The sequence below is a fragment of the Leucopleurus acutus genome (genome assembly GCF_964270905.1).
Source record: "Leucopleurus acutus genome assembly, chromosome: 21".
NCBI lineage: Eukaryota > Metazoa > Chordata > Mammalia > Artiodactyla > Delphinidae > Leucopleurus > Leucopleurus acutus.
In genome coordinates this window covers 23,145,745-23,152,438 of record NC_139163.1, presented here as the reverse complement: position 1 = coordinate 23,152,438, position 6,694 = coordinate 23,145,745, and positions in this window count along the sequence as shown.

Sequence of the window (6,694 nt, the reverse complement as noted above, 5' to 3'; positions counted from 1 at the left end):
TGTTAATGGAAGCAGACAATAAGAATGCATTAGTCATTTTTTCCCCGATGAAAATTTCAGAGCAGTCATTCTTAGCTTTTGCGGGGGTGGTAGTGGTTAGAATTCTTTAAGAAATTCACAGAAGTTATGGACCGTGACCATCTTTTTAGGAAAAAACCCACAGTTTGCATATAATCCATGGACCACAAGTTAATTAGTGTTTTGATTTGAGCCTTAATAAATGTGCATATATAGGTATTATTTTCATTATACCTCCCAATTCGAGTATAAGCTTCATTATACCTCCCAATTCGAGTATAAGCTTCTTTCTGAGGGATAAAACCCGTGTTTCTCTGTAAAATTACTTTAATTCATTACCTGATGGCTCAATTAGTACTGTTCAATGCAGTTATTATTATCTGTTAAATTATTGGATGTATATTTTATCAAAATATTTTATAATGGGACTTCCCTGGTGGTCTGGTGGTTAAGACTCCACACTTCCAATGCTAGGGGCTAGGGTTCAATCCCTGTTTGCAGAACTAAGATCTCACATGTCATGTGGCCCGGCCAAAAAAACCAAATAAACCAAAACAAAAACAAACCACTGTATAATATTGAAAATACTTTTTTCAATTACTAAAATACTTTTTGCATGCAAGCCATGATCTGTGCCCCAAACATCATTAGTCATCAAAGAAATGCAAATCAAAACCATAAGATACCACTACTTCACACCCACTAGGATGGCTAAAATAAAACAGACAAATATTAACAAGTGTTAGTGAGGATGTGGAAAAATTGGAATCCTCATTCGTTGCTGGTGGGAAGGTAAAATGGTGCAACCACTTTGGAATACAGTTTGGTAGTTCCTCAAAAAGTTAAACATAGAGTTACCAGCAATTCTTCTCCACTCCCAGGTATGTATAAGAGAAATAAAAACTTGTCACACAAAAAAACTTGTGCATAAATATTCATACCAGCATTATTCATAATAGCAAAAAAAAAAAAAAAAAAAACTAGAAGCAACCCAAATGTCCATCAACTGATGAACAGATAAACAAAATAAGGTATACCCATATACTGGAATATTATTCAGCCATCAAAAGGAATGAAGTACTGATACGTGCTATTACTTACATGAACCTTGAAAACATTATGCTAAGTGAAAGAAGCCAGTCACAGAAGACCACATATTACATGATTCCATTTACATAAAATGTCTAGAACAGGCAAATCCACAGAGACTGCAAGTTGATTAGTGGTGGCCAGAGGTGAGAAGGAAGGAGGAAGGACTGCTAATGGGTGTGGGGTTTTCTTTTTGGAGTGATGAAAATGTTAAAAAAAAAAAAATTAGTCATGATGATTGTATTACTCTGTGAATGTATTAAAGACCACAGAATCATACACTTTTCTCATAAATCTCTCTTTAGTTTTTCCATTTGTCCATACCTTTATTGCTACATCCCAAGCTACCATCATCTCTTGTTAACAAAGTTTCTTTTCTGCCCTGTTTATTCATTCTTGCCCCTCTTCAATCTGCCACCCATGCAGCAGCAGGCAGTGCTGGGTTGCTCAACAGATGAACCAGGCTTGTGCTAACTACACGAGCAAAGCAGGCCACCAAAAAATTGAGGCGGGAAGACTGCCACCATGTCCTGCCTGCTGTCCGCAGTACACATGGGGGTGTTGCTTCAGGAACTTGCTTCAGACATAAACTAAGAAACTAAGACCCCCATCCAGTGGAGGATGTTGACTACATGCTGACCACAAGCATGTAGACCCCAGACTGGTTGGAACCAGAAGACTGATGATTAAGATTTCCAAAACATCACCCTGTTACCTCACCACCAACCAACCAGGAGAATGTCCATGAGCTGATGACCTGTGACCCTCGCTCCTAATGCTGCCTTAAACAAACCCTTGCTCCAAAGCATCAGGGAGTTCAGGTCTTTTGAGCATATGTTGCCCATTCTCCTTGCTTTGTGTCCTGCAAATAAACGCTGTACCTTGCTTCACCACAAAAAAAAAAAAAAAAAAAAAGAAAAAAAAAAATTGAGGCAAAATTTCTTGAAAAATTTTGTATTTTCTGCAATAGAAACCCCAGCTAAGACAATGAGAAAATGTCTCCCCTAACAAGTTCAGGGTTAGGTAGGCTCTAAGGTTAGGCTCAGCCATGTCTTGGAGCACCTATCTTTCCATTCTGCTGCCTCCCCTCATGGTGGTAAGGTGGCTGCCAGCAGCAAAGAGGCAGCCTATTCCCCTATACACATCCTGTGGCAGAAGGAAAATCTCCTCCCCAACTCTTAAGTCCTTCCCTGGGCTTGAATTAAGCAAATTTAAGTTACATGTGCAATTGTGGACCAGGGAAAGGGCAAACATGCATTGGCACCGACTGACTGAGGTTTACTTGTGGATTGGGTAGACAATTGAACAAAATTTGAGGACCTACTCAGAAGGATGAAGCGGGGATGGATGCTTGCCCCTGATCTAATACGGCTCTTCTTTTATGCAAAGCTTGAAATATAGGGAAGGGGCCCTTGTATACTGCAGAAAGAGGAAGGTGATTTAAGCAAAATGTCATTTACAGCATGACTTTTCCCCCTTCTTATTTCAATATTCAAAACTCAACTGCACTTGATTTTTTGTCATCCAGCACAAACACACTTTAATAATTTATTTATAATTCAGTAAAGAGCTTTCTAATTTTTCTTACTGCATTATGATAAAGTTAAAATATAAAGGCTGACAGCATATGGGATCAGGTGTGGGTCATTCTTTCCCCTATTAAAAAATATATCGGGCTTCCCTGGTGGCGCAGTGGTTGAGAGTCCGCCTGCCGATGCAGGGAACACGGGTTCATGCCGCGGTCCAGTAAGATCGCACATGCCGCAGAGCGGCTGGGCCCGTGAGCCATGGCCGCTGAGCCTGCGCGTCCAGAGCCTGTGCTCCGCAACAGGAGAGGCCACGACAGTGAGAGGCCCACGTACTGCAAAAAAAAAAAAAAAAAAAAAAAAAAAGTGGGTGGGCCTTGAGCACCAGTCCTATTTTTCACAGAGAACAGAGACTGGTTCAAAGGTCTGAATCACAGGAAAGTGGAGTTGGTTTAAGAAACAGAACATCTAAATTCAGAGACTTAGCCCTCAAACTCACATGAAGTTAGTGTGGAAACTCTTTTGTGAGGGATGCTAACAAAGATTTGAGAAACCTTTCTTTGCTAGGTCCCTGGTGGGACCAGCAATGCTTCTCTGAGGGAGATGCCGTGCCCGAACCCCCATTTGGATGTGTGTAGCGTCACTAGTTCTACTCCTGGTAAATTCTCTAAAATGTTAAAATATATCTCCCTTTGAAGGGGGCAGGCGAGGAACTGTTTCTAGATTATGTTTAATAAAATATGTTTAAAGTAGCCTTAATATAGGTTGGATTACTAAGGATAATAAAATTCTCTAGGAGAACCCAATTGCTAGCCAAAAGCAGAAAAAATGATGCTGTTTCCCTCCTGTGATAAAACAGCAGGCCTGCAGTGGAATTATAAAGTTCTAAGATTAAATTATCTTCATTTACCTTCATTAGCGGTTGGATTGCACACTAAGAAGTAGACACTAAAATGATAAAAGTGGTGGTGCTTTAGGGTGGGCCATGAAATTAGAAGTACTTCCTCTCTATCCTCTTAATGTCTAAAATGAAATTATATTACTTTTATAAGTAAAAACAACAATAAAAATACCACCACAATTTACCACCACACTTAATTAGTAATAATAAGCAGAAGTAGTTCAAAGTTTTGGACAGAATGACCTGTAGCCTTATCATGAGAATCCCTCTTTGGGTAATTCTTACTGAATTCAGTGGGAAGACCAAACAATTCTTTTGAAATTTTCCTATTGTTTTGTCTCATGCGGTTTAAAAACTTTAAGAGAAACAAAAACTAAGCAAGACAAATCCACAGCTGTTTTCCTAACTAGTATTTAGGAAGCTCACCAAGCTATGGAATCTCTATCTTAGAAGGTTTAACCAGTCTTCCAAATGGCAGCATTGAAAGGGGTTAAGGTTATGAACTCCGGAGCTGAAATGCCACTTACCAGCTGAGTGACCTTGGATGATTACTAAACCTCTCTGTGCCTCAATTTCCACATCTGCAAAATAATGGTAATAAGATTACCTACCTGATTAAGCGTATTAAGTAAGTTAATAAGTTATGTGTAAACTGCTTTAAACAGTGCCTGGCATGTAATAGGTTCTATACAAGTTTAACAAATACATGCAAATTTTTAAAATGTCAGTGAGTTTACATACTTTAGCATTTCTGTATGATTTTCAACATTCTCTCATTCAACATCCTTATCCTTCAAGATTTTTATTAATAATTTCTATTAGGCCTAGACAAGTTAAACTGATGCTTAATGAAATGTATGCTAAATTTAGGACAAGTAATCTAAATGTCTAAGAAGACAGGGTTTGGGCTTCCCTGATGACGCAGTGGTTGAGAGTCCGCCTGCCGATGCAGGGGACACGGGTTTGTGACCCGGTCCGGGAAGATCCCACATGCCGCGGAGCAGCTGGGCCCGTGAGCCATGGCCGCTGAGCCTGCGCGTCCGGAGCCTGTGCTCCGCAACGGGAGAGACCACAACAGTGAGAGGCCCGCGTCCTGAAAAAAAAAAAAAAAAAAAAAAGACAGGGTTTATAGGTTATGAGATGAAGATCTTGAATGATGTCATGTGTGTGCCCATCAATAAACAGCAGTCCTTCCTAAAGCTTCCCCACAGCATGGGGGCCCCTAAGAGATGCTGATGGTGTACTAGGGAGGAACCCAGGTGGGAATGATGCATGTGTATGCTGGCAGCTTTAGAACATGAACAGAAGTTCTTGGATGCTCCTCCCTTCAAAAGGTAGCACCTAATCACCCCCCCTTGAGTGTGAGATGGACTTAGGGACCTGCTTCTAGCAGATAAAATGCAATGGAAGTGGTGGTGTGCAACGTTAGAGACTAGGTCTTTCCTCGCTTGGATCTGGGAGAAGCTGAAGAAAGCTGAGGGAAGCCAGCTGCCCCATCACGAGGACACTCGATAGCCATGTGGAGAGGCTCAACGTGTGCAGAGCTGAGGCCTCCTGCCGATGGCCATGTGAGGCAGCCACCTTGGAAGTGGACCTTCCAGACCCAGTTGAGCCTTTAGATGACTGCAGTCTGGCTTGAGTGAAACCTGAGGGGCACTGTGCCAGGACCACCAGCTGAGCCGCTCCTAGATTTGACCTGAAGAAACCACGCAAGAAGATAATACACATCTGTTGTTCTAAGTTGCTATATTTTAGGGTAATTTTCTACACTGCATAGATAAACCCCTACAGTGTGTGTTAATGGATGAAGAAGACAGCAGGGTAGAAAGTACCCTTTCTAGACCTGACACTTCACCTGGTGAAAACCCATCACCTTGACCCAAGAACTATCACCAAACTGCGATGATAAAATGGTTTCTTTCCTCTCCCTGCTTAGTTGCTACTTTTTATGTCATCAGCATGTCAAGGTTTGTCCTACCACTTAGATAATTGCCTAGAATATCTGTGCTGAAGTTTGAGTATTGAATGCGGTCTCAGTGAGACAGAGACTGTCACCAGGAGAAGGCTGGGGGCCTGGCTATGGAGAAGCCCCAAAGAGTAAAGACTGCAATAAACTGTCTGGGCTTTGATTCTCTGTCCTGAAGGATCATAAACGATTTTATTAGAATATTCAAAACTCACCGACTAAACTGACGGACATGGAGGCAGAACTACACAAACTAAATTCACATGATACTGATGTATAAATCAGAAAGCTTCTCTAAGTTTACTATGTGCAGAATGGAATTCTGATGCTTTCATACAGAGCTCCCCCTTTTCCTGAATAACAGCTTAGAGTCCATATCGGCAATCAGAAGGTGGCTCAGTTAAGCTTGCAGTTAGAGGACAAAGTGGCAAGTCTTGAGGTATGCTCTTCCCAAGCCACAGCAAGTCTTCATAAACTGATACTATGGGAAGTAGAGAACACCTCTGGTCACTGAATGGCTCACATCTCTCGGATTCAGCACCTCCCCTCCGTGGGTTAACACTATATTCACACTGTCACTTTTGTTTCTCTAAACTCTTGGTAAATTGACATTGTCTTTCCTCAAATGAGTTAATAGTGATTAAAAGCCACAGTGTACCTGGGAAACGTTGAGGCTCTTCTCACATGATGATTAAACTAGTTTGACTCTCTGGGGATATCTTATTACCAAGTCCTCAGGAGGGATCTCACTGCTGTCTTCACATACTACCTGTATAGTTTGGAGCACAGGGCATTTATTAGCATATCAGAGCCTGTCCAGAGATAATATTTCAGAACTGGTACAGCATTTCAAGGGCAGTTTTGTAATTTCTGATCTTTTATCTAGAAATTTTCATGATCAACAAAATCCTAAGTTGATCACCAGGGTTGAAAAATGAATAGAGAGCAGTTATCAAAAACAGGATATTTATGGGATGTTCTCATTTTTCAAACCACTATATGTAGTAGTACAGTTTTCTAACTTGAGCCATGAATATTCTTACCAAAATCAAGTCGTTCACAACTGGAACAAAGGCTAATTTGTACCAGTCAGTTTCAGAAATTCAAAAATAGTTTTTTACTATCCACAATTAAAAATTAATCTTGTAATAATTTACAACGGAAAAGAATCTGAAAAAGAATACATATATACGT